Genomic DNA, 9,017 nt, shown 5'->3' on the forward strand with positions numbered 1-9,017 from the left:
TTTTTAGTTTATTGTGCAATCTCTTAACACTCAAATATGATTTTTAATACAACATAACTTTATTTGAGTAATAGGATATGCCTCAAGAGTTACACTTTTACATAATTAACTCAGAGATGGTTCTACTTATTTACATGAAATTTGACAAGATTTCCAAAAAACTATACAAAACTGAGATGCAATCTTAAAATTAGCTCTTTAAAAGTGTTTTGGGCCCCTATGAACTTAATTACTTCATAAAAATTAAAGATCCCAATGGGATATATGCTTTTGAAATAAAAAAATATACAAACTGTTACTAACCACCAATTATATTACATGTGCACAAACTATCATGGTATTTGGTAAAATGTTTTAAATTTATAACATTTTGGATAAATCTTTTCATAATTTTGCTAAAAACAATCAAACCTTCTCTGAGTTAATTGAATACTCGTACAAATATGTGCATAAAGTTAACTACTTACGAACGTCTAGATATCGTACAAAAATATTTCAATTTTTAGATTTAGTTTTGAGTGTTTTGATATTACAGAAGAAACGGTAGTGAAACTATTTGAAATGATTAATTTTACTTTTATTCTTTCTAATTGTAATGGCTAATCCAGGTATTTTTCAGTCAATCAGGTACAAAGATATTGCACTTACGTCTAATAATCTAGTCTTTAATTAAAACTAGGCTATTACATTCATTCTTACACAATGGTAATGCCTTCTATTGTATCAGATCTTAATGTAGTACGAGGCACATTATTGCAAGCCTGGCTGTATGTGCAGTTACCACTCTTCACTTCCCATGTAACCTGCAGCGTTACCACATTGTTACATCAGCTGATTCTCAGTATGAGGCGACACGACGATGTCTTGCTTCATTCCGGTTGTGTTTATCTGTTTTGCTCTTCAGCATTCAATTATTTCGCATTAATTTTATTATTATTTCTTACTCACAATCTGTGTCATAGTGTAAATAATTACAGTAAAGGTTTCTCGAAGATAGATGAGCAGTAACGATGAGCAGTAACACTCGCCTGTTGAATTCAATCAATTATCTGATCACTAGTTATTCTTCCGTTAAAGCTGGCAACACCACGCCACAACCCAGGCTTGCATTGTTATGTCTCGTACTAAAAACTATTAAATAACATAAAATACTTCTTTGTCATCTATTTTCCTCAGACTAGGATACTAAATATTGCATGAGGACACCCAAAAGAACCAGAATATTTTAAAAATATGTATTCGTCAACAAAAATTATGAGCTTGTGCTATACATGTCTGACAGAAGACTGCAACCCCCAACAGTGCTATTCTGCTTATTATTGGATAAATCCTCATATTTTACATTTTTTTTTATATATGAAACTTAGGTTGGTAAGAAATATATTTTTTCATCAATGGAATATGGTCTGATCAGATAATGGGTGAACATAATATGCTTATAAAGTCGAAACTTCACTTAATTATTATTAGTCTAGGACTGAATTATTAGGGTTGAAAACCAATGAATATTAGTAATGGATAAGAGAATCATCAGACTTACCTTAAAAATATCCTTCTGGGGCCACTGATTTGGAAAGAAACACATAAAGACATATTTAGAAATGTTTCATTGCACAGCAATCTATCTCAACCAGTTCAGTTTAAGTTTCAGAATCAAGGTAGGTAGTAGGGTAGCCAATTTACTTTTCTGGACACTGTTGATGCTACAAATTTAGTACTATATATCTGTATTAGGTAAAGTATTGTTTATAATATTATTCGTACAAGGTATAGTACTATAACATACTACTCAAATATAGTATCAATAGTTAGATCCATATGTTCCTTTCAAATCAGTGAACCCGAGAAGAAAGTTTTCAAGGTAAGCCTGATGATTCTCCTATCCATTAATAATGATTACTAGTTTACTTAAATTACGTATTAAATGAACAGTATTTAGTGATGAGTGTTTGAAAAAGTGACAAATTTACAAATGTTTTTTTAAACAAATGAGTTCATGTATGGTAAAACTGTGTAAATTGTAAAACACATCTTCAAGAAAATAAACAACTCTTAAAACAGTCGACTTCAATCATTAATTAATATTGTCACGATGGGTTTTTTTAAAGGTTGAGTCCTTGGAAATTTGAAGTGATTAATTTATTTGTGAAAGATAACAATTTTTGTCTTTGATTTAATGACAAAAAGATTGAGTGATGTCCACATCAATACATTACCCACTCACAAAAAATCAACAATATTTACAACTTCTACAAAATAAACAGATTCTAAATATTTTTTACAGAAGTTTTAAATATTTTTGGCCTTTCAATCATTTGAATACATCATTATTATTATATTTAATATATTTATTATTATGAACTTATATAACATTTTTGTTTACATTATAATATAAGGTTATCAAAGAATCTAGCGTCGCATGCTAAATTTAAAAAACAGTTTCAGATAAAAAAAACTAAAATCGGTTAATTTAATTAAACTAATTTACTATTTAGTATAAGTTATTTATAATATGAGGGTTGCGTCCAAGGGACCTGATATACATATATTAAACGTTCAAACAGCTTTTTTTTATCATATTGATGATGTTATATGATTGTATTTCAAAAAATTATCTGTAAACTAGATTTTCCAATCTTGAAGTGTCCTTCAGGATTTTTACCCATCACTAACTGGACTGCAGAAAGAGGGTTTTCTGTTAACCCTGTGTCAAGAATGTGAAGAGAAAAACTATTTTACAAGAGAAACTAAATTCTCTAATATTGTTGTGTTGTGAAAACAACTTAACTTTCGGTACAGACTTTTCTGACATTATAAACAAGTTTTCAAAGCTGAAAGCCAGGAAAAAAGCTTTGATTTAAATTTGTTCAATAAATTGTTCTATATTAGAGATCATTAGCTATACTGTACAAATAAATTGCAAAAGTTTTTATAAGAAACGCCAAGCAGCCTTTGTTGTTATTTCCTGTGGCACACATGTACAAAATTAGTAAGTCTAGTGCTTGTAAAAAGCATGGATATTTTCTGTTATATGTATAGACTACCACTTTTGAATTTTATAGACACTACCTAACCTAAATTTTATTGATAACAATAGCTAAGCCAGCTTGGGTTAGGATGAGTTATGCCATTAAATTAGATCAGAATGTGGTGTACGTAGTGTTTATAAAGGAAAAAATCTATAAGCTTATCATGATAAATGAAAAACACAATATTAGCAAGTTACCGTGTGGGAAAATGGGGGACACAAGTTGACAAGTCTGATATTTCAGAAAACTAGCTTACCAATCACAACCAAACTTTAGTCTTCCTCAAAGTAATTTCCATTAGACATAATGCACTTCTTCAAACGAACCTTTCACTTTGAAAAATAAGTTGTAAAATCTACCCTCGGGATTTTACAAGTTCTGCCTTCAATTTCAGGAACAGTTAGATGTCAGAGTCATTTGTTATGGTTTCATACATGTCTTGTGCAATTTCCTTTTTTTTATGAGCAATTTTGGGATGAAATTTACATTCACTCATTTCAAACGTAATTCCTCAGACAGAATTCAGGATCTCATACATCCCAATCTTCCTCCATATCATGCACTGCTAAGCGATTGTCCGGTTTTATCAAACCTCACACGTTTGATTATTTTGTGGGTTAGCGTTAAGGAAGGTTGACCAGAACGTAGCTGGTAGATCACTTTCAACCAAAACAAGGGCATTTTTTAAATGGATGATCCAGTAATTTATGGAAGTTGGAGTCATGCCTTTCCCCTGAAAGGCTTGCTAGATCATTTGACTGGTCTATGCACACATCCTCCTGGGTTTGAACCAAAACGATGCTAATCTTCAAGTTCCATCTTGTTTTTTTAAATCTGATGAAGGCTAGAGAAACTGCAGACTGAACACTGACTAACAACCAATTTATTAAAGGTATGAATGGAAGCTATTCTCAGAGCAAGTAGAAGTATATAAAGATAGTAAATGCTGAATCTGACAACAATAGCGGTTGTAGATAAGGAGTAATCATCGAACATAGGATACTTTCCAAATAGCCCCCATACATGTTACAGTTAATAATAGCAATGTGAATGGTACAGCATCATTTCTAGAAAAGCAAATTCTAGAAATTGAGCTGGGTGTTGTTAGCCTCAAAGCAATCACTAGTTTGGGACGGTGGAGTCACTGTCCAGTACTTGTAGATGGTTCCTTTTGTTACTCCATTCTCCTTGCAAAATAAATATTGTCTTGAGCCCTTTTGTTGCCTTGACATAACATGTGTGGTCTTCCATTCAGCCTTTCATGAGAAGGACCTTGGGCTATGTAACCTCTTGGACTTTTGGTCTGCATGTAGCTTTGTCTTTTACTAAACCCAACGTGATACCCCAGTAGGGTACACTCCTAGCTTGCCTGCCAGTAGAATCTATACTGGGTATAGCAAAAACAAATCTGGGCGACCAAATTTGTCACTGATACACATATTCTTCAGTTTTGGATTTCCCAAACTGACAACAGGGTAATAGTGTAGAGAATAATTTGGCGATACTTTATGTACATATTGAGCTTTAAGTAGACAGAAAAAATATATTTGAATTACTTACACTGCTTTGATCTGAGCTGCTAACAAAGGCTGCCTTGATGTATTCCCGCTCGCTGTCACTGATGGAAGGATGGGTGTCCGGGGAATTGGCACCTAAAAAATAGCAAGGCCACTGCCCACAACACACCACACAGTCCAGTGTTGTAAAAGATACTGGGCCAACCCCATGGACCTGCATTCAGATACCCGGCTACGAACAGCGTGACCACGGTACCAAACTGGGTGCCTACACAGAAAACAGTTTAAAAGTTACATTTAGTATTGACAATGTCTCCAGTAGACAGAATTGTATAGCCTGTAAACATTATGATTAATTTCATAGTATATGTACTTTCATAAAATAAGTTCTATAGTTATCCACCAAATATTGGAGGATCAAGAATTCTTCATTAGGAAGCTATAAAATGACAATTCACCAGTATGCTATTCAACTTTAATTGTATCCAAAAGTCACAGCTAGTTTAAAAAACTTTCTTTCAGGGTGTCACATTTTAAAGAAACTACACACTCTACACTCAATTATACACAGTAGAGAGATATATAGAAGGATATGACTAATAACATTTACAAACACATATAAAATTACATAAAAATACAACATGCAAATAACCAACAAACCAAGGGGAACCAGTATCACAACATACAGCATAAGCCAAAGAGCAAGCCAAAGTTGAAAAAAGTTCTTTTTTGAAAATATTCCATCAAAATATCCAGAATTTACCAACTAGAATTGAAGCATTAGAAGTGACACTCCAAGAAATTAACCCTGATATATAGTTGTCCTTTGAGAACACAAAATGACAAGTATTGAATTAGAACGGCTCAATATTTCTAGATACTATTTAAGATAATTTTTTTCACAAAAGGATTATAGTAGTAGTGGAGTTATCATATTATCAAAGTACAATGTAACGGTTGAAGGATTAAATACACTTTCAATTAATAGTCTTAATACTGAAAAAGAATTTGAATGTTGTCTGGCTGAATGTAAATTGGACTCTTTCCAGTTTGTACTCGCTGGTGTCTACCGTTCACCTTGTTCCAATGCAAATAATTTTCTGACAAAATTAAATGCTGTCTTATTAAATGTGTAGTATATTTAGTTCTTTTAGATTAGCATTTGACATATGATATCATTCTTTGTATTGATGTACAATCTATAAATAAAGATTATTTTGAATTTTAATACCATCTTAACTATAGTTGAATTGATTACAAAATAGGACTGGGACCGGTGGAGGGGGGCGCGGTCGACGGCTTAGAGCAGCCAATCAGCTTCGAGTAAACCGCACAGCGTTGCCGTTTTCATATCCACACGTCACCCCTCAGTCTCAGTCTCTGTCCAGTAACCGATTCGTGCGTTTCACTTTGTAGTCTCGTGTTCTGTGTAACTGTAGTGGTGTTACCGTTGTTTAACAGTCCTTTCCAGGACTTAGCTGTGACTTAGGCCTACAGTAGTGTAACAAACTATTTTGTACTTTCATAACCTTCATACTGGTAGTTAATGATTATATTTACATCATGAATGCAGAAAATCAAACTGTGAATCGTCGTGGGCGTCCGCGCATTCATCTTAAGCGTTTACATTATCAGAACGTAGGACCTTGGTGTACCTCTGCGCAGTCAAGCCAAAAAACTTGTTTGCACTGCCAAAGAATATTTCCAGCAGGAAAAAACAAACAATGGGCCACTCTTACCCGTTGCCAAAGTTGTACAACGAACTGCAGCGGCCCTGGGCATAAATAAAAATAGCGTTGTAAAAATTTGTTCAGAGAAAAAGAAAAACATGGATGAGGGAGGAAGTGGAGAAGTACATACCCCAAACAAAAACAAACTTCCACGTCAGAAACGAGTTACAAACCTGGATAATTTCCAAAAAGATGCAATCCGTCGTCATGCGTATGCATACTATAGACGAAAGGAATATCCAACTTTAAAAAAAACTAATTCAATCATTGAAGGATGCCGATTTATTTAACGGCTGCAAATCTTCTCTTTCACTTGTTTTAAAACAACTTGGCTTCAAGTACAAGTCAGTTGGGAAATGGAAAGTACTTTTTGAAAGACCAGATGTAGTTGCATGGCGCTGTAGGTTTCTTCGTCAAAATGAAGAACTTAAATTTAGATGAAGTAGTCTGGATTGACGAGACATGGGTTTAACACAAACCACTCCCAAACAAACGCTTGGACAGATGACTCTGTTCAAGGTACAATGTCCGTACCTCTCGGTAAAGGGGGAAGAATGATTTTGCTTCACGCTAGTAGTTCTAAAGGGTTTATTCCAAACAGCCTTCTACTTTTTTTCTTCGAAAAAAACACGAGTGATTACCATGAAGAAATGGACCACGAAAAGTTTGTAGGCTGGTTTGTAAACAATCTTCTTCCAAATTTGGAAAATCCTCAACCATAGTATTTGATAATGCTAAGTACCACTCAAAAGTATTGGACAAGGCCCCAACAATGGCTTCAAAAAATGTTTGATGGTGGAATGGCTACAGAAATTCAACATCCCATTTGAAGCAGACATGAAGAAAGCAAAAATAAACCGAATATATTTTGAATTCTATTTCCGCATGCAAATACGACAAAACTATACACTTAAAAATCACATTCTAAATCATTTTTATGAATACTGGTTTAAAATTACATCACAATTATTATCTACCCAATTGTAATGATATTTAAAATAAAATGTGCAACCAAATATTTATGTCATTATTTAAATTACTATTTACGTGCGTTTGTTTCATTTATGAACACCAAAACGAAAAGTATGAGAAAACAAGTTCATACAAGGTCATGAGTGAACTTGATCATAATTTTGTGTAAATGACCCAAAAGTCACTCAAAAATATTAACCATAATGAAGAAATTAATAAAATAATAATATAATCAATGAAGACTCAATAAACGGTCAGTGAAAGGCGCGTGGCTAGCTGATCTGCTGTGCCCTCTAACGCCAAGCGACATAGACGTGGCAACGCCGCTCCCTCTCCTATGCCGAGCGCCAGTCCTATTTTGTAATCAATTCAACTATAGAGTGTGGCTAGACTACAGATAATTTTATATATGCATATCGTCAGCTGGAATCAATGTTTCTTATGGGAGTCACTCTTTACGCAAGTTATTTTTTTGGTGTTAAAGATTTTTAGCTTTTTAAATCATGAAAATATACCTAAATATACCAACGATTCTTTTTTGTTGCTATAAAACTCATCTGTTAAAATAATTGTTCAAATCTGCCAGAGTTTTAGGAAAAGCAAACAACACACTTTTGACGTGACAACGTCTTAAATTAGGTTGCGGCTCGGAGTCACTCATGAAAAAGTGTAACGCCCGGTAACGTTACGATGCCCGTCCAGTGGGTCCGCCGCACGGGATCCGCACGGGATAAAGCAGATAACTGTGGGTCCGCCGCACGGGATAAAGCAGATAACTATGTTTATTCGTGAAAATGTGGAGTGCTTAGATTCGTCATTTACAACAACTACAACAATAAAGGTAAATAATTGTACACTGATATTTCATTATCGTAAACTATGATTGATTCATTCATTAATTGTTAGATTGACACAAAAGTTGAGAAACTGAGTTTATAGGTTATGTCATACTATTGACAAATGTTGATAGTGTTAAGTAAATTATTAGTTTAAATCACTCTGCAATCAATCGTAATTCAGTCGATTGAGAAGAAACAGCGCGTATTGCTAGTCAAACATTTAAAATAACAAATTATAACCTCTAACCTGTCATAACAGTGCGACCAAACAAACGAACTAAACCGACCAATCACCACGCGCGGAGTTAGAATTTAACTGTGTTTAGCAAGAATTTCAAATTTCCAATTTTAGTAAATGTTTTATTCAACTTTACCATTTACAATAACAAATTTTAATTAATTTCAAATTATGTACAATGTTTTAGTAAACAAAATATATTTCTATAGTTAAAATTTGTGCAATTTTCCAATATTCATATCATGTTCCTATTGTGCAATTTAATAATATTCATAATATTCTACCGAGAAAAGACGTTGTCACGTAAAATCTTCGCCCGTAAAACCGACTTTACAGGCAACCATAATTTTTTTTGATCCTGTTTTTTGCTAAAAAACTAATGAAGTTGTATATATTTTGTAATAAATTTGTCTTTATTCTGTAATTTTATTTGAGTGAGTTTTGTAAAGGCTATACTAAATGTAAAAGATATTAACAAAAAATTAAAACCGTTAACTTTTCAACAGGCAACAATTAGTAATTGTAATTATTATTTCCTTATTCTGTAGCATTTGCTAAAAAATATGTGTATTATATTGCACTTTACTTATAATAAAGTGTATAATAATATATAATATATTATAATTTTTATTTACTTTCAATACATGCTTGTAAAACTCCTAAAAAGCTTGTAGCACTGCAGTTGAATATAA

Source organism: Homalodisca vitripennis, chromosome 4 (assembly GCF_021130785.1).
Source record: "Homalodisca vitripennis isolate AUS2020 chromosome 4, UT_GWSS_2.1, whole genome shotgun sequence".
Classification (NCBI taxonomy): Eukaryota; Metazoa; Arthropoda; class Insecta; order Hemiptera; family Cicadellidae; genus Homalodisca; species Homalodisca vitripennis.